This window comes from Arachis hypogaea, chromosome 15 (assembly GCF_003086295.3).
Source record: "Arachis hypogaea cultivar Tifrunner chromosome 15, arahy.Tifrunner.gnm2.J5K5, whole genome shotgun sequence".
In the NCBI taxonomy this organism is placed as follows: Eukaryota; Viridiplantae; Streptophyta; class Magnoliopsida; order Fabales; family Fabaceae; genus Arachis; species Arachis hypogaea.
In genome coordinates, this window is record NC_092050.1 from 20,867,731 (window position 1) to 20,891,041 (window position 23,311).

The 23,311-nt window shown below is 33.5% G+C and overlaps 1 long non-coding RNA gene across 1 annotated transcript; it reads right to left on the bottom strand.

Annotated features, from left to right (window-relative positions):
- Positions 1-9,628: 9,628 nt before the first annotated feature.
- On the bottom strand, positions 9,629-11,852 carry LOC112746922 (uncharacterized). The gene is made up of 4 exons (XR_003174671.2): positions 11,682-11,852; positions 11,536-11,590; positions 11,319-11,447; positions 9,629-9,920 (listed from the first exon to the last, which is right to left on the bottom strand). It is a non-coding gene; the product is annotated as an uncharacterized lncRNA (long non-coding RNA).
- Between the last annotated feature and the right edge of the window lie 11,459 nt (positions 11,853-23,311).

The following is a 23,311-nucleotide window of genomic DNA, read 5'->3' on the forward strand; positions in this document are numbered from 1 at the left end:
AGGTGAAATAAATGTGTTGAATGAAACCACTATATATATATATAGTACAATTATTTTAACTATGAGTGAAAAATAATTGTTGTTCCTACGTGGATAATGAGAGATAACGTGAGAGATAACTGTTTTTTTTTTTTTTTATTATTTCCATCGATCTCTTTTAACAATAGACAAATAATTATTTTTATTTTTAAATTTAAATCAATTCAATTGAATCATAATTTAATTTAAATTTTTTTATGTATTCTGCCTGAGTACTAATTAATTAAATATATCTATTTTAAAAATTTTAAATTAAATTATGATCTAATTGGATTGATTTAAATTTTAAAAATAAAAATAAAAATAACTATTAAGAGAGATTGATAGGATAGTAGGGAGAGAATTGAAATGGTTATCTCTTACGTGGATAGTGGGTGGAAAATAACGTGAGAGATAACCGTTTCAATTCTCTTTTCATTATCTCATCAACCTTTTTGAGTACTAATTGATCAAATATATTTATTTTAATCTCTTTCATCAATCTTTTCATGTACTAATTGTATGCTAAAGTTTGGATTATTGATAATATTAATATTTTTTATTATTTTTAAATTTAAAAAGAATACATGTATCTCGTTTACATTGTAAACGAGATATACACATTTTGCGTTCATCAGTTTTATCTTGTTTACATAAATACATGCAAAATTATAAACGAGATAAGAGAGGAATATTTATTTAGGTAAATATTTTTTAAATTATTTATTTCGGTAATTATTATAATTTATTTATTTATTAAAATAAAAAATCCTGATGCATGTGATAATAATAAGCATACGTATGAGAAATTTCAAATCTGTGGTCCAAATTGACAGATTCTCTGTATGCACTCGGGATGCATTCCAGGTGGAGAGAATCTATCTAGCGCTTGCAAGTTGACAAAATTGATAAGCAAGATACATAATGTGCATTTCACATTTTATCAACGTTTTTCTCAAGAATTTTGCGATTGTTGAGAAATACAAAAAGCACGTTTTAACTCCCAAGTGACAAACGTCAACCGCGTTTGAACTTTAAAGTATTCTTTAATTTCTTATATTTAATCTAGTAAATAAAAAGAAGAAAACAAAAATAAAAGTCTATCTGAATAAGACGTTTAACTCATACCAGGTAATAGGTTAGTATCTTTTTAATTCACTGTTTATCTTTTTGCTTTTTATAATTAATTAACGTGTTAGTAATTAATTTGTCTAATTTGTTTTTATTTAACTAACTTTATCACTTATCAGTATATTTGTTCAATGAATTTAGAGATAAATTTAGAGTGACCGTAAATCTCCTGCTAAATTTCAGAGAAGATGTAAACGAGAGTTAGTTATGTTGGTTAGGAAAGTATAGAAATTCTGTTTTTGTCAATTAGTATTTATTTTATATTTTAATTTAATACTGATTAGCACTTAGGAAAGTATTAAACGGATTAATTCGAAAACTCAGATTTGTGAGTTACGTAATCGTTTTCGTGGCTGTGCTAACCTACTTTTGTATGTGAATTGATGTAGATTTTATTCTATCTATGGATTCCGCTGTCCAATTCGTGTCATCAGTATTGAATTCCCTTCTTGAGACTTGAGAGAACAAATTTGCCACAAGTAAGATTGACAATGAAATGAAGGCCATACTAATAGATATATCAGTAGGTCTATTATTGTGTTACGTGGCCCTCATCTACTTATCTCTGATTTTTTTTTTGTCATATTCGGATTAGTTTTTGTTTGATAGAATTTTCTCTGATATTTTTTGTTTGAGTTGGCTCTGTCCAGTTTTGTTTGGTTGTAATGTCTCTTTTGTTTGTGGTTGTGTTTGGTACTGACCCAAGACATGAGCCTAATTTTGTTCATAGGGACCATTGGGCTTCCGAAATTGAAGAAAAACATCCAGAGACCATGGGGTGAAAAGTTTTACGGAATCCTACAGCAGCTTCATTTTGTTTTTTGTTCTAGCATTAGTTTATTGTTTCCCTAAGAAAATGTGCTATCTAGTATTTACACCAAAAAAAAAAAAAAGTAAAGAAAAATGTGCTTATTCATTACTACCCTAAACAAATGAATATGCATCCGCAAAACTGCAAAAGCTTGTTTCAGATCGGCTGTAAATTCCTGGCTAGCTAGATTTCCACAGCAGGCAGGTGTATGTGCAGTAAAAAAAAATCATTGGAGGTTCAGTTTCACCCACAGATTCACCTGCAACTTATTTCATCTTTCACTGAATTGCTGTATGTGCAGAGTACCGGAGTGTATCTTTCATGAGGTTCTAGCTCTAGCCTCTAGTTGAAAAAGGAGCTACAGACTAAAGAGGCAGCGGCAGGGTTAATAATGTTTTATCATTAATTAATACTGCGCTGAGTGCTGAGTGCTGATGGCATACCACCAACTGCTGCCTCCTCTGTCATGGAAAAAGGATTCGAGATTAAATTTATATTTTGATTGCAGCACACACCAAATTAATTATTTCCGGCAAACGCTATAAATGACTCAGCTGCTGATATGCTACACTGAGCTCCATCCATCCATGCTTATCTATCTAATCATATCTTCCTCTCCGCTCCTCAGCATCTCTCCCACGCACTGCTTGCTCTCTTCCTCGCCATTAAAACATTGTCGTCCTCTCCTTATCATACCCCCTATTATTATTATTATTATTATTATTATTATTATTTAAAGAAAGTGACACTTCTCTTTTTGAGTGAAATTCTATTTTTCTCTCTTCTAAAAAAATTATAAAAAATGTTTGTTAACACAATTTTTTTTTGGTAAAATGTACATTTTTTTTTTCATAACGAAAAATATTAAAAGACTATTTGAATTTATTATTTTTGGTCATCAATTAACCAGCATCAATATTTAAAAATATGAATTAAAATATATTATTGAATTACTCAACTAAAGAAAATAGACTAAAAAAATTGAGTTAATAGTTAAATAATGATGGCAAAAATAATAAATTTTAATAGTCTTCTAATATTTCTCTTCATGTTTAAATAATCTTTTTTTTAATCCATTTTAGAATATTGATATTAACTTTAACTACATCAATGTTAATTTTTTTGAATATCATTAAAAAATTATTTAAGAGTAAAATATCATTTTGTCCTCAAAATTTGGGATAAGTCCTGTTTGTGTCCCTAAAATATCATTCTATTTGTATCCCAAATGTTTATAAAAGTGATTCAATGTTATCCTGTCGTCAATATTATTCTCCGTGCTCTCCGTCCTCTGTTCCACCGATTCGCCATCCTCCTTTTAGCGATTCAACATTCTCTCCTTTTAGGTATTTTTTTTCTGAATATCGTTTAAATTTTGTGATTAATCTTCTGTAACTATTTTTTTAAAAAGAATTACGTTGTTGTTATTGTTATATGAAATGCTGTTGTTCTGAGGTTCTAATTTTGAGGTATTGGTATGGATTATTTGTTTATAAGATTGTCTTGTCTAAAATGGATGATAAGCAAGTGGTTACAAATAACACAAGTAGGTCTGAGGTGTGGGGACATTCCTACTCCAACAAGTGTTATTGCATCGACACCTTCTAAATCAGCAAAGGGAGAAAAATCAGTTACTAATCCAGCCTCAAATGATGCTCCTACTTTGAGGATAAAGAACAAACAGGCTAGCCAGGTAAAAAAAAGGCTAATAGGCTCTCTCTTATTATTTGGGATCAGTTTAAAAAAAATGTGAAAAAAACTAAGATTCAGTGTAAACATTGCTTAAAATGGTTACAATGTCATAGTCGTAGAGATGAGACCTCTAACCCAAAAATTACATTGAAATTTGTGCGAAGAACCTGGATAATCATGTTGATAAAAAATAAAAAATCCTTGTCTACAAATTCTAATTTAGATGAGTCACCAACGTTAAAGGCAATAGACTTTAACTAGGAGCAGTGTAGGCTTTCACTTTGTAAGATGATAATAATTGATGAACTTCCATTTAAGTTTGTGAAAAATATTGGGCAGACTTTTGTGGTAAGATGTAATCTCAATTTAAAATCCTGAGTTGTATGATAGTTGTTAGAGATTGTATACAATTGTATGTAGAGAAAAAGACCAAACTTAAGTCTCTTTTGGAGTTGAACCATCAAATAGTTTCCTTAACTACTGATATTTGGATATATGTTCAAAACATGAATTATATGTGTGTAACTGCTCATTATATTGATAATGAATGGACATTGAATAAGAAAATATTGTCTTTTAGCTTGATTGCTGATCATACTAGTATTACCATAGAAACAGCTTTAGAGAAATATTTGAAAGATTAGGATACTTGAAAGTTTTGTACGGTAACTATAGATAATGCTAGTTCAAACATTATTGTTGTGAATACTTTGATTAAAATCATGCAAGAATGGAATGGTTGTACTATGTTGGGTGAAAAATTTATCCATTTGAGATGTACTATTCATATCTTGAACTTAATTGTCTGTGATGGTTTAAAAGATTTAAACTCTTCTATTGTTAAATAAGAACTTCCTGTAAGTTTATAAAATCCTATCCATCTAGATTAGCAACTTTTAGGAGGTGTGCACTTGAGGTAAGTATTTTTTCTACCTATATGATATTGGAAGTGGTTGAAAAGTTTGAAAAGGCATTTGCTCGCCTTGTGAGAGAAGATGCTCGTATTTTCATGCGGTTTTTACAAATTTTTTATTATGCAACTCTTTTATTCTCTAATTCTTTGAATATCACTTTAAATATTTTTTTCCACGTGTTGGGTAAGATATTATGCACTTTGAATAAATGAATTGTGAGTGATGATTTAATATTGTACGAGATGATATCAATTATGAATGCTAAATTTGATAAGTATTGAGATGATTCTAATCACCGTTACACTTCTATTCCTTTGACTTCAAGTGACAAAGTTAATAAACTATCTCTAAATTACCTATTGCTTGTTATTTTTCTTGATTTCCGATATAAATTGGAATATATTAAATTTATTTTGTCTGAGATGTATGGTAAATGTGAAAAGGCTTCAAGGATCTTTAGAAGAATGAAGGATATTATAGTTAAATTATTTGAGTAATATAGCATATGGAATCTGTTTCCCCCACCCCGCGCAAAGATACTCAAGATGCTCACTTTTCTTTCTATACTACGTCAAATCTTAGTTTAGACACGAGTGACAATAATAATAACATTATGATTGAAGACTTTATGAGCAAGTGAAAACAAACACAAAGGATAAAGCTAAGTGAGATTAAAAAGAATGAGATGAATAGGTATTTGGAAGATGAAGTGGTGGAAGATTTTAGTGAATTTTATATATTGAGGTGGTGGAGAAAAAAGATTGAGGTATCGTGTTTTCTCTTGCATGGCTAGAGATATATTAGTTATTCCTATTTCTACTGTGGCATCTAAGTTAGTTTTTAGCACCAGAGATCATATTCTTGACTTTTATCGTAGTGTTTTGAGTCTTACCACTGTAGAAGATTTAATTTGTATTTAAAATTGGTTGAAGTTGACTAAGATTGTGGTTGAGTTTAATGAAGGAGATGCTGCGATTAATTTAAGTATATAATAAATTGGTTCATTTATTTTTTTTATCATTTTTTATTCTTTATTTTAAACTATTGACTTTCACATATTTTGTTATTATATTAATTGAATAGAATTTTCTAAAATTATTAGTGTTAAAGTTTCTGAAGTTCAAAATCCATTACAATTTTATGTACCATTTTAGGTATTCTCATTAGGTACTTGTATTAGTACATAATATTTAGATTGCTTTTTTTAAATTATTCTAACGTGTTTTATTAATTTTTTTTCAATTGGTATTTGCGAATATATGGCTGCTGAAATATTGAAAGGCTTCGCTAAATGACTTGATGGCTGTTGATTTAAGGAGAAGGGATCAACTTGTTTTAATATTGTTTTATTTGAAGCATTTGCGACTGTTTTAGACAATTAGACTTTTAGTTTGTTTTTAATATTGCTGTTTGATTTTGAGACATTTTAGTGTTTGTTTTTCTCACTTATTGAAATGCTTGTTGAATGGTTTGGTATTATATTTATTTATTTGTATGTTTTAGTAATTATTATTATGTTTAATTATTTTATTGATCCCTATAGTTTCGTGAAATTTTTAATTAGATTCCTATATTTTTTTTCTTTTAATTGGGTCTTTGTACCTAATTTTTTTTAATTGAGTCCCTACACTTTTTTTTTTCTTTTATTTGAGTCCTTGCACCAATTTTTTTTAGTTGGGTCCCTATATAGTTAAACCAATTACTACCAAAAGGAGCCTAATTGAAAAAGAAATTGAGAACAACTAGGGAACCAAAAACATATCAGCCAAAAATCAGCCAACATGTGTTTGGGTTCCATGAAAAATCGGGTTTTGGTTTGTGCTCCGTGATCTCAGGAGCGGTTTTCAAGCATATTATTCAAAAAGTGATTTTAATTAAACGGTTTTGTTTACTTTTTGGCTGGTCACGTTTTGGTTCCATATACTTTTCCAAAGAAATTTGGTGCAGAGACCCAATTAAAAGAAAAAAAAAGTATAGAGACCTAATTAAAAATTTCGCAAAACTATAGAGACCAACAGAATAATTAACCCTTATTATTATTATTATTTATATTATTTTATTTTTATTATTTAAAAAAAATTGTTTAAAATATTTTAAGAATAATAAATAGGTTTAAAAGTGTGAAATAAACATTTTTATTAAATTTTTACATAAAAATATGCTTTAAAAAAAAGGTTTAAGTTATGCGAAATATTTATTTGATATCCTATCCGATATACGAATCGAATCCGACATTAGAAAATACGGATATAATATCTGATTCGATCCTCGTATACTCCTATCTAGTACCCATTATTTATTACGTATTGCTTTAGCTTTGCTTAAGCCTTTAATATATAAGGATGTACATGGTCAAGGTTAATACAAAAACGAAATCTATTTTAGAAATTTAATTTAAGTTAAAACCAAATTGATTTAAAATGATAAAATCGGTTACAAATTTATTAAACTGGTTTTAAAAATAAAAATCAATTTAAAAAAAAAAAAAAACCTTTTTTTTATGAAAACACCGATTTTTGCATGTAAAATCCAGTTTTTCAGTTTTTAACTTTTTACACAAAAATCAATTATTTTTAAAAATCAATTTATTTCAGAACCGGTTTTTTTTTTAAAAGCCAATTTAAAAAAAATAATTTTATACAAAGTCAATTTTAATTTAGAAACTAAATTTTAACATTTTAAAAAATTAATTTTAATTTATATAATATTATTTTATTGATGAATTAAGAGTCTAATTACATTATGAGTATTACGGAGTTAATAAATATGGTTTTAGTTTTTATAAAATATTATTTTATTTAATCAGTTTTTAGAATTTGGTTTTGTTAATTAAAATTCAAATAAATATGATTATGATTTTTGAAACCATTTTAAAAAACTGATTATCCAAAATATAAACCACATCTTAATTAGATTTAAAATGTACAGCACTATTGATATACAATATAGTACTATACCATCTCCATCCATCGACTTCAATATATAATTCATCATTGCTTTTAGCGTGCTTTAACATTGGCACGATACCAGTATAGTAGTGTACAATACCTGAAGCAGCCATTCATTGTTATGTTGTACTAGTAGTCCACTGCCATCAATGGCCTATGTTCCTGAGTTATTTACTACTGTGTTTTTTCTCATGTGTATATAGCTAATAATCTCTAAGCTTAGTATTAATTTTGTAAAACCTATATATGGTTAAATTATCACTTCTATATATCGATAAAATTTCAAGTGCAATGTGTTTTGCCCTTTGTCCTTTTACTTCCAATTATATCTTACCCCTGAGATTTATTTGCATTATATACCTTCATAAGTTGAGACTTTGACCACTACGTCAAATTAAACCAAATATTCAGGACAAGTACACCACTAAGAATTTGTATTTATCTTAAAAGACACAATTTTGTATATGCTGTTTGTTTTTCAAATTAAAGGAACCATAAATTTTCAGCCTCCCTTTCCTCTTGTCGTAAAGAGACTAATTACCTGCATGATTTCACCTATCTCTTACAATTAATATCTCATGCAATTGGTAGCCCACACCTCTTAAAGAGACATCACCAACTTAAGGGCCCTCTGCATCTTCATTTTTACATTCATTCATTCGTTTCACCAACTCCCTGAGGTAATTTTATTAATTTATTGTACAGTTTTGTAGTCTTAATTAATTTTAACAAAAGGCATTTTCAATTCTTATGTTTATTATAGCTCGTATTCGGTTGGCCATTTGCTTCATTCTTTTAAAATTTTGAAACTTTGCGCGGTTTAAGAACCAATTTTTTCGTCCATATATCAATCAATTTTTATTGTTTAAGAAAACAATTTTGTTAGATAATCAATCATGATACTACCAGTAAATTCCAGCTAACTACAATATGATTTGCAACAAAAGTCTCAATAACACAAAAATAGATTCCACAATCTCTTAACTCTATTTCACTTTTTATTATTACTCACACTAAATTTGAAAAAAAAAAAAAAAAAAAAACACACCACTCTCCTCTTCCTCTTCCACTACCACCTCACCTTCTCCTTCCTCTCCCACTCCGATTGCCATGCAGGGATCAGTTACAGTGAATGATGTGGTGGCATGCGACGGTAGCTAGACATTGCAGAATTCTCAAAATCTTATTTTTTGAAAAATTGTTTAAAGTTGGTTGATAGTGAAGTTGCTTCCATACTTTTTCTAAAGCAAAATAAAGTCTAAGGAACCAATTTAACTCTATATACAGCCAAACAACCATCTTTTCAAAAAACACTGATTTTAAAATTTGAAAAATTAGTTTTATGCTCAAAAAATGCTCGCCCTCCCACCCCTCATCTCTCTTCTCCTCTCCCTCCGCGTCTCTTCTTCTTTTTTCCCTTCGCGCCTCTCTCTCAGTGTCTCTCCCTTCGCGCCGCCTCTGCCTCCACGTTCTTCTTCTCGGATTACTTTTGGAAGTTCTTGTACAATGAATTTAATTAGATACTCACCTTTAAAAATTTTTGTACAATGGTTTTAATTAAATATTTCTTTTTGTTAGATTTTAGATATTTTTTTCAATTAGTTTGAAATTATTTTTGTTAGGTCTTGGATTTAGATATTTTTCTGTTAAGTTTTAGATGTTATGTTTTAAAATATATAAAAAAACAAATATTTAAAATTAAAAAATATCTAAAATAAAAAAAACACATCCAAAATAGAAGAAGAAAAAGAGATATGGAATTGACTCTAAACGGCCGGCGGGGCTAGGTGACGTGGGAAGAGGGGCTATAGTGCTATACGTACATGAAGGAAAATTTTTTTGTAGTTTTTCTTTTACTGTAAATAAGAACAAAAATGGCATTAGAATTACTCTTGTAACACCCTACCACACAAAACTTTACGCTTAAGTCGTAAAACGGAGGTGGTGTGGTATTACGACCTCTAAAATAAAATGAGTACATATAATAGCCGAAGAATTATAATATGCTAGGAGCCTTGAAGAATAGAGGAAATAAAAATCTTAAAATAAAAGCACAACGCTCAAGGAATGAGTTAACTTGCATGCTAAGAAAACTATAACTACTAAACATAAGATGACAGAAGTAGGAGTAGAGTGCCAAAGATACAAAATAACAAGCTCCTAACTCAGCCTGCGAAGTCAAGACTGGCCGGAGAATATTTACACATATATACATACATATCCAAAACCCAAAAGTACATATACACAATCATACCTCTCCATAAACCTCTAAGAGGATCCAAAAAGAACAAGTTATGCGAAGAGAAAACTAAGTACATATATATACATCACTGTACATCAAAATTACCCAGTAACCACTCCGCTTCAAGATCCCAGACGCCTAACGAGATGCCTCTCGACCTGCATCTGAAAAACAACAACATAGTATGGAATGAGAACCGGAGATTCTCAGTATGGTAAAAGTGCCACACACATAATATATAAGGTCCTGGGAATGCCAGAGGCAATCCTAGAACGCCGACATTCAGATTATAGAGCTTAAAGTATTAAACAGGAGCCATAAAAGGTGGTTTTCTAAGCATATTTAAACCTAACTTAACTTAACCTTAAATCTAAGTCCCATACTGCCATCCTTCCATACCTCCAACTCCATCATGCATTTTCACAGACAAATAAACAGGTAAAGGCAAGCACAAGAAGGTTACAAATACTGCAGGTAACAAATACACATTTAACATGACAAATACATATAGGCACAGCCAATTAAAGCACAAGCAAGTAATTCAAGTAATGTGCATATGATGCATGCCTATCCTATGACTGATGAGGCTCATCTGTCGGTTATCCAGCCAACTCGACAAGTCTGAATTGAACTTAGACTGTCCTCCGACGTGCATCCCCAAGAGTCTATTCATAGCTTTTTCTCAAACAATCAATATTGCTCAATGGGGTAACATTCCCGAGAATTTATATAGTACCCGGTCACACTTACGTCGTAGGGTCAACAGAGTATCGAGTTTTCTACCTGGTACACGTGGTGGCAAGCCACGGCACTTCATCCAGGGAATCTCGTATCTCAGATTATTCAAATTCATAAGCCTTATAAATAATTCAATTATAATTCATCAACATCCACATCATTCTCAATCGCATCTCATTCATCATCATACATCAATCATATTCAATCCTTACCCTTCATTATCACACCTCCCATTCTGTCCATCAATAGTTCCAATTCAAAACATAATTCATTCTTTTCTAAATGAATCAAACTTAAAACATGCTCATTTTCTTAATAACTCAAAATCAAACCATATAACCTTTGAATCTAAATCTTTTTAAATAATCACATAAACAAAATCTCTAATTTTTATAAAATTTCGGCAGCATCTCCTCTAAAACTCGGACTTTGCCACCCTTTTCGGGTCCAAACCTGCATTCTTTTCAATTCAACATACCCTTCCTCATCATCATAACAATCACCACAATAAATCTACCTCAGATCAACAATTAAACTCCTACAATATTCAAATCCAACAATCAAAATTCAACTAAGAATCATAGTTCACAAATCTTAGGCTTTTAACACAAAGTACCACATTATCACAACAACCTCCACAATAGTTATACCTCAAATCAATAATTCACCAAATCACCAGTTAATCAACAAGCACCCAACCAACCATGTTCATCAACAGGATACTAAGTATTAAATATACACATGCAATCCAACTTATCCTATGGTCATCTAGCCTAAGTTTTCACAAAACATTATATATTAAATGCAAGAAACCTAAAACATACCTTAGCCGATTCCCAAGTATTATTCCAAGATAATTTTTTCTAAAGAACACAGCCCTCAAAACCTTAACTAATCAGCTTCCTCCAAGTTCCAGTATTCACAATTTCAAGTTCCAATTATTTATTCACAACCTAATACACATTCATAACACATATATATCCAATTTAATACTCAAAGCTTAAATTCAATGAAATTAAAATAGAATTATCCTATCCTCACCTTACCCAAGTCTCACATAAGTAAGAGTGAACATTTTCCTCAAGCTAATTGGATCCTAAAATATCAGAAATAAAAAAAATTCAACCTTCCTATTCATAATTCGAAAATTGGGGGAAAGAAGAGACTGAGGTGAAATAGCAAATTACCTATGAAATTGTTCCGGTAGAAACGTAGAGCTCGATGCGGTGAATGCGTGGCCACAAACGGTGCGGCAATCGGAGCTCGGACGGAGAAGTTACGGCGTACGGAAGTTTGTCGTAAGGGTTCGGCACTACTTCTCTTCCCTGGGTGCTTCACGCTGCTATCGGGTGAAATGTGGGAGAGAGAAGAGCTATTGGGCTCATTTAATGTGATGGCCCGGTTGGACCGATGGTCCGGTTTGGGTCCGGTTCAATCGGTTCGGCCTGTTCGGTCTAATCTTGGACTGTTTTCTTCGAAATTAGTGTCAAAATTCTCGTTTTGATGAGCTCTATTCTAATTTGATATAATATTCGCATTTTTAGTCTTCCTTATTAAAAACTAATTTACTGACTAATTATCTACTAATTTAACCGGGGTTTACAACTCTTGAGTTAAATTCTTTTTTTGTTAGACATTTTTTATTATTCATACACTAATTAACATCCTAATTAATTATAATTTTATTTTTAAAAATATTTTATTTATTTTAAATTTTAAATTATAAATCATTTGTCAAACTCCAAACTCAAGTGGGTACCAGCACATTTTCACCCTTTATTTACAATTTGCACGGTTAGGGGGTGAGTTAACATACCTCTCACTTTTATGCATGGGCCACGACACGTCAAGTTCACAAAGTTAGGGTTTAGGCATTTAGCGAGATTTACGTAATTAGATATACCTAGAGTACCAGGTAAAGTGTACTTGGGAAATGTATATATGTTTATCATTCTTGATACGTACGTCATATCTCGGTCACAAGACGCTATAAGTTTGGACATGTGAGCCATAAATCGCGTAACAAACAACATAACGACAAAATCTCAAAACCAACAACACGATGAGGGCAGAACTTACCGAGAATATTGACTGGCTACGAGCCCAGCACAACGAACTCTCTCTCTTTAAAAAGGAAAGAGAACAGCAAAAAGTTCATCAGGGTCATATCCGTTTACTTTTGCTTAGTCATCTTCTCATCACACTCTGATTCGCTTGTTTCATTTGTTTTTCTTTATTATTGTTGACACTCTCCTCTAACTTGAGTGTCGGAGTATCTTTTGCAGATGTTTCCGCTCGAGGTGTTCAACACAAATCGATGTATAGCTCTCCCAGTGAAAGCAGTTTGTCGCTCTACAAGGAATCACTATAGCTTGGCAAGACCATCACGAACAGAACATTTGGCGCCTATCGTGGGGGCCAGAATACTAACCCCACCATATTAGCTCTCTTTTATAATACACTCTTTTCACAGGGTCTTCAACAATGGTCGACAATAGGATTCGACAACTGTCACAAGCCGAGTTGTCGGTGAAAAATGCAAAACTCCAAGCAGAGATTCAGAGAATGACTGACTTAATAGCCCAAAATGAAAAGCAAGACAAAGAGGATCCTAAGAACACAAACTCAAACGACGAGCCTATGCTAGAAGTTTGTCCAGAGGAGGCAACTCCTTCGAAAGAAAAGAAAACTGTAAGACCCTAGAATTTCATAAATTAAATTATGAGTTAATTGAAATTATTGATATTTATTTATGATTTATATTTTCTGAAAATTATCTTATAAAAAGGTAATTAAGACTAAGTTACGAGGTTTTGAGTTTTAAATCAATTAGCACTCATGTAATTTTTATAGTAATTGAGTATTTTTTATTTATATATTTAAAGTTTTAGTAATTGAAAAACAATGAGAATTTTATATGCTATATTTTGAATATTTAGACTTTGAAACTTATTTATGAATAAAGGAGAATGAATTTGATTATCTCCAATTTTTATTGAATTAGCATTTATTTGAAAATAATTTACAAGTTGATAATTAAATGGTACTTCAAAGATAATTATTTTGTATTTAATTTGATTTTAAAATTATTACTCTACCTTTTTATTTTTATTAAAATTCTTGCTCTACAAAATCCCAAAATCCCCAAAACAAACCCTAATTTACACTACTCCTAATCCTAACACAATACAACATACTCACCTCACTAGGTGGAGGGCGAAGAAGGCCTCCTTCCGGGGGGCCTGGGCCATCAGTGAGATACCACTCTGGAAGAGCTAGAATTCTAACCTTGTGCCAAGACCTACGGGCCAAGGGACAATTTCAGGTAGACAATTTCTATGGGGCGTAGGGGCAATGGCTTGACAGGCGCGGAAGCCTCTTCGTACCTATATAGTGAAACTCATTTTGTTCTTCTGCACAAGCGCAGAGTCACTTCGTACCTCTTTGAGCGACCCCTATTAAGTTAAGGGCCTCCCTAGCCACAACCCCTTACCCACGAAAAGAAAGAAAGGAAAAGAGATAAAGAGAGAGAATCGGCGAAGAAGAAGAGAGAAAGAGAGGGGAGAATGTAAACGGCAGGGCTTGGTGCCACCGCCGTCGTGTCGCTGTCAAGCCCGCGTCGAAGAGAGGGAGGCGTTGCCGCTGTTGGGGAAGCGTCACCGTCGCAGAGGGAGCCAGAGGAGACAGAGAGAGAGCTCGTGAGAGAACCACCGTCGCCGAGCTTCCATCTCGCCGCCGCCGTTCGTGTCGTCACCATTGTTGGAGCCGCGACAAGATGCTGCCGAGGTCTTCACCATTGCCATCAATGGAGGTCCGTGAAGAGATAGAAGATGTGTGAGGGAGAGAGAGTCGCGGCCAGCTTCATCGCCACCGCCGTTGGGCCTGTCGCCGTCACTGCCGGAGCTTTCTCCGCCGCTGCTACTCGCTGTTTTGAGCTGCGCTGCTGTAGCTTTCGTAGTCAGAACCACCGTCGGAGCTACTGCTATTCGGTTTAGCCGATCCTCTTTAGTTATGGTAGCCGTTTTCATTCTGGAACCCTTGACATCAGTATTTTGTTATATCTGTTAGAGATTCTTAGGTGTTTGTGATGTAGGATCGAGTTTCGATTCTTGCATGTTGGGTTCAATGGTTATTGCATGCAACATCAAGCTGCTGCATCGCCGCCGGAGCTCACTACTGCTGTTCTGTTCGCCGGAAGTCATCATTGGAGCTACTGTTGCTCCATTATCTTGCTTATTCGTAAGTTTGGTAAGCTGTTCCTTATTCTAAATCCCTATAGTCATTGTTCTGTTATATATTATTGAGTTTTACGTGACGTTAATATCTCAGGGTTGAGTTACTGTTGTCGCATGGTCCTTTTGTGGCTGTCTGCTGCAAAAGATAGTCGAATTTGATGCTGCTGATTGCAGGCCGAGAGAAAAGGGTTTTTAGGCGCGCTTGGTTTTATGGGTTTCTACTATTCGAGGTAGGTATTTTTCTTAAAACATATTTTATATTATAGAATTGTTATAAATCGATATTGATGCGAGAAATACATTTTTGGTGATTATGTGAGTCTTATAGATTGAATAAGTTATTTTGGATGAACGTGATTGTTTACTTGACTGAATTCTTGAATTGATTGGGTTGGCATTGTGGTAGTTAATGAAAGATTGATTTGAAAATCTGATTTGTATATTTATATTGAGAAATGGTTTTATATTGGAAATCTGATTTATATATTTATATTGAGAAATGATTTTGTATTAAAAATCTGATTTATACGTTTATATTGAGGAATAGTTTGGTTTTAAAACTGTTGAAAAGGGTTGAGAAGTGTGATTTGGATGGACCCTTGAAGGGTGGTAAAGTCCAGATTTTAGGGGAGGTGTTGTCGAAATTTTTATAAGTTTGGACTTAATTAAATGATTGATTTAAGAATAAATAATTTTTGAGTCTTTTGAAAGAAGTTTAAACTTCAAATGGTTTTGAAGTTAGTTCGAGGATTTTGGTTAAGTGAAAATGAGTTTTTATAAAAGAGAAATAATTTTAAGTGAAGTTGCTTTGGAGGTTCCGAAAAATGTTACAAAAGAGGTATTGGTTTTAAAGGAAAATGATTGGAGAAAAAGTGTTAAATGATGTAATGTAAAGAAAGTGGGTTTTGTGAAGAATGAATTTAGACAAAGGTCTATTTTGAATGTGCTAAGTTTTTGGATAAAAAGTGATTCTAACTAGATTCGATGGGTCATAACTTGGCCCCCGAACCTCGAAAGTTTATGAAACTTATTTTAAACGAAAATGGGGTTTGTCTATTATATGCCGTTCAAAGGACGGACGGAAAAATGATTTTGATCTTGATTTGGAGTATGAATAAGTTTGACTATACTTATGAGTAGAATTCTAAAGTGTGCCGAGCACCATGTCTCAAGAGTGTGCATGGGCACTATATCCCAGTTAGTTTGTGATTATTATTGAAATGTGATTGTGAATTGGCAAGGACGGTGGTTAATCCCGCTTACTCGTGATTTTTCTCGGAGGAAAGATATACAGGGCACTCAACCCTGCGAGGTGCATAGGGCACTCTCCTTGCGATATGTTAGGTTCAGCAATTTAACCAACACGTGAGCTCATGGCCAGTAGGACAGGCATACATCATATGCATCTATGTGATATTGTTTGGATGTGCATATTGTATTTGGTTTGTCTATGTGAATATTTCTGATTATTTGCTAATTGCTATGCTTGCTGTAATTGCTCTTGATTATGTTTGAACTTTATTACTTGTGATTATGACTGGTTGGTTCGGATTATGGTGGTTTGAGTGTTGATTTGATTTTGTGTTAGGCCGGAGGCTATGATTTGATTTGTGTTGGGGCTGAGGCCTTGATTTGATTTGTGTTAACCGAATGCCGTGATTTGGTTATGTTTGGGCCGGAGGTCGTGATTGGATGAATCAATGGTAAGTTTGGTTAGTATGGTCCTTTGATAAGTAGTGAAATGTTATAGAATGTTATGTTTGATTGGAATTTTTATAATTGAAATATGAATTAGGATTTTTGATAAGTAATTGTTGATTTTCGAAAGGATTCATAAGACGAGCGATGATCACTGAGGTTGAAAATAACTTTCTTTTATATATCTTCTTATGACAATCTAAAACTCCTCTAGTGAGACCGTGTGGTTAGGTTCTCACCCTCTACAGCCTTATCTTTTCAGGAAACGGATGAAAAAGCTTATGAAGAGATTAATACGCTTTTGGTTATGCGATATTGTTGTATTAGCTTAGTTATTACTTTTCCCTCGCCATTATTATTATATCTTTGTAAAGAGGGATAGGAGTTCTGATTTTGTGATAAGACTTTGTATATATTTATATGTTTTGATGTAGATGTAATTGTGTTGTATGTCTCTCTCTCTGTGTGTGTATGTATATATATATATATATATATATATATATATATACGTTTGTTAAAAAGAAAGAAAAAGTATCAGAGTGGCATTCTGGTAGCGTGACATTCTGGTAGTAAGGGAGTTATATTATGGTATCAGAGCAGTCTTTCTTGTAGAGCATGAGAAATGGACTGACTATGCTTCAATTGCATATTTTGAGCGTCTGTCATGCTGTAGGTCTCTTCTAGATGATGAGAGTTAGAGTTTTATGCACATGACGGTCTAATGATTAGTGTCGTTAGTCTATCATTACATACTTCATGGTATTAAGTTTGGCCAGTTTAACACTAATGGGAATATAATGGATTATTATAAACGATATATGATTTATTATATTTATAGGTAATGCGAATCATGGGTTTTGAGAAATGTTAGAAGTTGCGTCTCAAGTTTACTCGGTTACGTATCTTGAACTCTGTTAGTGTCATGTGACTTATTCTTTCATATGGTTTGCCTTGAGGTTCTTGTTTGAGATTTCTTTCTTAAAAAGTAGTTTGATTATTTTCCAATACTATTCTTTAATTCATATGCATTCTTGTTTGATCTTAATTGTGTATGTCTACCTAAATTCCTTAAGATATCTATTTTTATTTGTTTAAACTCCTCTTCTTGACTCATGTAATCTTTGATGTAATTTTGAACTATTTGATGCATTAGAGTCACCATTAAAATCTTTGAGAATTTGCTATTGAATTGAGTTGTCTTTCTTTACAATCTTTGTAATTCCTTCGGATCAGCTGAAAACTTGTTGGATTTGACATGCTTTGTGAATTCTATCCGAACTCCTTTGATTTAAGCTTCTTTCTCGAAATGTAAATTTATTTCCTTCTCTAGCATATCTTAATATTCTTGAATATCCTTATAAGGTTATAATTTCAAGTAATCTTTCAGAGTTTTATTTTAAACCTTTTTAAAGAAGTTTTGGTTTATTCTTATGCAAGGTTCTCCTTAACTTTGCATTCCTCTACTTGAGTTGTGCAACTCATTGTTGTGATTTGAATTCGTTTGGGTGCGACCCATCATTCCTTGTAATTTCCTTCTAAAGCTCTTGTTTCAGATTCTTTTTGAAAAAATATTAGTTCAATTCTTCTCTAGCCTATTTATGTTCACAACTATTTGAATTTTTGATAAGATTATTTTTAGCTTTTGCATACACTTCTTTATATGAACTTTGAAAACTTATGTATTTTGAAACCTTACCTCAGATTTTCTTTTCTGAACAAAATTTGATTTTCTTCCAACCTTATAAGATTATTTTTAGCTTTTACTACATGCTTTTATTTGATTAAATACCTAAGTATCTCTCAAGATTTTTGAGAAATTATTTTTGGCCTTTAACCCAATTAATTTTCATTTTTCAAACCTCACATATTTTATCTTTAATTTAAAAGTTGTTTTGACGTAATACAACATTTATGCTTTTAAGACTTCTTTTGGAAAAATATGTCTCACATCTTTTCTTTGAGAAGGTAGAATGATTTTTTCAATTTCATCCATTGTTAATGGATGCCTATTTAATTACGTTCCATAACATCCTCTTAAAAATTTTGTGGACATAGCCTCGACTTCAGTTATCTTCTCCTTGTAACCTTTATATATCTTTGATTCAACTTGAGCTTGTTCTAACATGACACAATGTTTATGCTTTTATCGTTATTGCAAAATGATCGTTGCGTACCTTTTCTTTTAAAACGTGAAATAATTTTCCTTAAGTTTTTCATCTTTTTATGAATAATGTATTCAAAGGTATTTCTAATCATACCCTTAGATTTTATGAACGTTACCATTGGCTTTAGTTATACTTCTTCTATAAATCTCATACTTCTTTGAATCAGCTTGAATTCATTTCTAACTACTGCACTATTTTTTCTCTTATGGTTCCTATCAGATTTCTTTGATTCGGGAGTTATCATTAAAGTTGTTAATTGATTTTCTTTCCAAAAATCTTCATTTCTTATACATCCTCGATTGATTTTGATTTCAACCATTTTTTCAAACTCTTATGAACTCCTTGTTACTTGTCCTCCTTTTCTAAGGGGTCGTATTCTTCTGAGTAAACTCGAAGTTTGTTTTGGGGATACGTGCGACCTTTAGACATAGCAAGCGATATGTTAGTTCTTTAGACATGTGGTGGACGCAGATGATGAAACTTGTAAGTGTGCAACGTCACAAAAAGTTGTGGAGCTTTGGTTCTCGTGAGAGAGTTTTGTGGATGAGACTTATGACCGGTAATAGGTTTGCAAAGTGATTGATGAGGTTGAGAACTTTCGGATGAGTCGTTCGATGAAGTATAGTTGGGAGAGGATTGCGAGAGGTTATTCCTAGAGCTAAAGACTATTCTATCATCACTGCTCATACTTCAAAGCCCGAAAGTTGGTAAATCGTTATATATTTATTTATCTGTTTCTAACCATGCTATCAGTTCAGTTCTTGTTGTTGAAACAGAAAAAATGCAAAGGCCGGTATATTTTGGCAGTAGGATTTCATAGTTGGTCGAGTAAAGATACCCAAAGATAGAGTAGCTAGCTCTAGCCTTAGTAACTACTGCCAGAAGATTAAGGCACTATTTTTAAAGTCACACGATCATTACACGGACAGATCAACCACTTTGACAGATCTTAACTAGACCAGAGCTCATCGGAAGATTAATTAAATAGTCTATAAAACTTTTAGAATTTGATATCCAATACCAGTCAAGACCAACATTAAAGTCACAAATATTAGCCGACTTCATATCAGAATTCAATACCCTTAACCCACAACCCTAAGAACCTACTTAGAAGCTATATGTAGACGGTGCATCTAACAGCGAAGGTAGTGGCGCTGGAATCCTCCTTGAAGATGGAGCCACGGTAATAATTGAATAATTATTGCGCTTCTCTTTTGATGCAAGCAATAACCAAGTAAAATATGAAGCTCTGATCACCAGCCTAAGGCTTACATACAACTTGCAGATATCATGGCTCATGGTGTACCGTGACTCACTCTTGGTCGTGCAACAGATCAATGGATCTTTCCAGGTACGAGATCCTCTGCTAGAATAATATTGGCTCATAGCAAAGGATCTCATTTCAAAATTTGTTAAATTTGAAATTATTCATATACCTAGGGAACATAATTCTTGAGCTGACATTTTGTCTAAACTAGCGACCACCAGAAAGAGCACACACCCACCAACATTATCACAATTAACGCTCGAAAAACCTAGCGTTGATTTAATATGCATATTAAGTATCACACAGGTGGATGATTGGCGATCCCCCATTATCAAATATATCAACGAAGGGGTCATCCCTCCAGATGAAACAAATCTACAGCTCTTCCGAAGAAGGGCGAGTACACCATGATATGGTCCGACCTATACAGACAAGGATTTTCACAACCACTACTCAAGTGTCTCAGCAGTGAAGAGGCAATATCAGTTATGGCCGAGGTCCATGAAGGAGTATGTGGGAATCACATCAGAGGACGAAGCTTAGCAGCCAAATTGCTTCAAGTAGGTTACTACTGGCCAACACTGAAAAGAGACTGTATACTTAAGGTGCAAAAATGTGATAACTGCTATAAGCATGTTGTAGTCATACATACACCCGCCGAAGTATTGCACAACACTGAGGTAAGCTGGCCATTCTATAGGTGGGGGTTGGATATCTTCGGACCCTTCCCAAAAGCACCAGGCAGGTAAAAAATTTTTTAGTATCAATAGATTACTTTTTCAAGTGGATCGAAGTACAACCACTGGCATGCATAACAATAGAAAATGTACAATCATTCCTATGGAAACAAATCATAAGCAGATACTGTATACCTGGTGAGATCATTTTTGACAATGGTAGACAATTTATTGACCATAATCTCGCCTTTTTTTTTTTACAGAATTTTCATATTAAACACCATTTTAGTTCTGTCGAACACCCCAAACCAATGGGCGAGTAAAGGCAACCAATTGACTCATACTGCAAGCAATTAAAAGAAGGCTCAGTAACACAAAGGGCCAATGGGCCAACCTTATTCCTGAAATACTATGAAACTATAACACCATGGTTCAATCAACTATGGGAGACACCCCCTTCCGATTAGTATTCGGGGCAGACGCAATGATGCCCATGGAAATCGTCCATCCTACTTTGAGGGCCAAGCTGTACAACAACAGTAACAATACAACCGCAAGAACAGCAAACTTGGACATTGCCGAGGAAGACAGAGAATTCGCCACCCTGAGATAAAGGGCAATGCAACAGTTGATTGAACGGAAGCATAAGAAAAGAGTAGTTCCTCAAGCTTTCCAGGCAGGCGACCTCGTCCTCCGATGAACAGAAGAAGCACGAAGACCGCCAGGCCATAGCAAACTAGCTGCAACATGGGAAGGCCCCTACCGCATTGATACAGTACTCGAAATGGGGGCTTACTTGTTACAAACACTAAAGGAAGATCCAATTCCAGGAATGCAGAATGTTTCATCACTAAAGTTGTATCAAAGATGAGTCCAAACATTACGGTGAATGAAGATACTCTTTTTTCCACTCATGAGATTTTTTCCCACATAGGGTTTTACTTTGAGCAGGTTTTAATGAGGTCGGACGCCCAACCTGTTCATGTATCTTTCAATCAGTGTAACAAGGCAATTTTGCAATTCAACTATCTTTGACCATTTCCAAAAGGCAATTACAAAATTACTATCAAAACATTTAACCTGTTAATCAAACAGTCAAAGGTACCAACCGAGCTTCATACTCGGATACTATAAACATATAAACAAATCGATATATAAAATCGGCAACAACGAGTCCAATCAATTCAAAATAAACAAAGTTTATCAAAATTAAACTACATGCTATTACGGGGGCAAAGCTTAATCCTCTTTTTGGCCAATGTTGGAGCTCTCGACTTTTCCTTCGACCATAGCGTCATCATCAACCAACTTCCCATCTATAACCACTTTTGTCGCATCCAATTTTTCAACAAATGCTTTCGGAAACACTGCTTGAACTTGAGAAACTTCTCGATCAAATCCTTGAGCAAAAGATTCATAGACTTCAGTCTCCAGCTCCTTCACCCGAACGGCTAGCTGTTCTTCTCTACCTTCAGCTCCTTCAGTTCACTTTCCACTAATTGTTGATGACCTTTTATCACAGTGAGCTCCGAATCCCTTACCTTTAGAGAAGAAGAAACTTTAGCAACTTTCTTCTTGTTCTCATCCACAACCTTAGTCAACTCCTCAACAGCAACAGCATCCCTCTTTTTTTTTTCAAGAGCAAGCTCCTGTGTTCAATCAATTGACACCAGTCGAGTTCTAATAACCTAAAAAGCAAAAAATGAATGAGTTAAGAACTCACAACAGTATGAAAACTTCAATGACAACCATAGATAAACATACCTGAAGAAAGCGGCTAACTCCTACATGGCCAACTTCATTAATCATTTTTATATCAGCAGGAAACTGTCCAAACTGATCTGCAAGAGCCATAAAAGGAAACAATTTGCTCCAAATGGATTTTGCATGTTCATCCTCCAGTTACTCACGAAGCCTTTTCTGAGATGCATAGGTAGTCTCCACCAATTCCAGATTAACGTTGTTCTCATTCTTTAAATCAATAATCTTAGACGGTTTGATAGTCAGCTGTCGCCTTTTTTGTTTCCCCCTAGTTTTTAGCTCAAACTGTACAACACCAACCCTAGTTTTCTTCTCAACATTCATAGTCGAACCCTCCTTTTCATTTTTCTTCCTTTGACTAAAAAATGACTTCAGGCCAGCTGTTGTTATGGTCGATGCTTTCTCTCCTGCATAACCATCAAGTACAAACAAAATCATGTTTACATACAAAGTACTGGCATCAAGCATATCCCTACCAAACCTACATTTACCTATATAATCCAGCACATCCTACCTATCTGTATCCCATCTCAACAGTTCAACAACAGACAACAACTTTCTAGATTCCATTTCAGAAATTAAAAAGTCCATTATTACATTATCATCAACACACCTATCCTCGACATCTAAAACTTGCATAGGTTTAGGAGAACAAGAAAGGGGGAACCTTTCTTCTAGAAATTCATTCAAATAAAATGAGAATTCATCCAATGCACTTCTAATTTCTATGAACATTATTTTAAAGTCTTTCAACGCTGATTTATACAAAGAAAATATTGACCTGCCAGGATAACTACTCAAGTTCATCCACAATCCCCTCCTAACCCCTTTGGATTGAAATAATGAGAAAAACAATCTTAGCGATGGAGGTTGCTCTAACAACTCCATCAAAATTTCAAAGGCCCTGACAAATCCCCAAGAATTTAGATGTAACTGTGTTGGAGCACAGTTCAACCAAAACAACACCCTACATTGGAAGTCCGAAAATGGAAGCCCGACACCTAGTTCTATAAG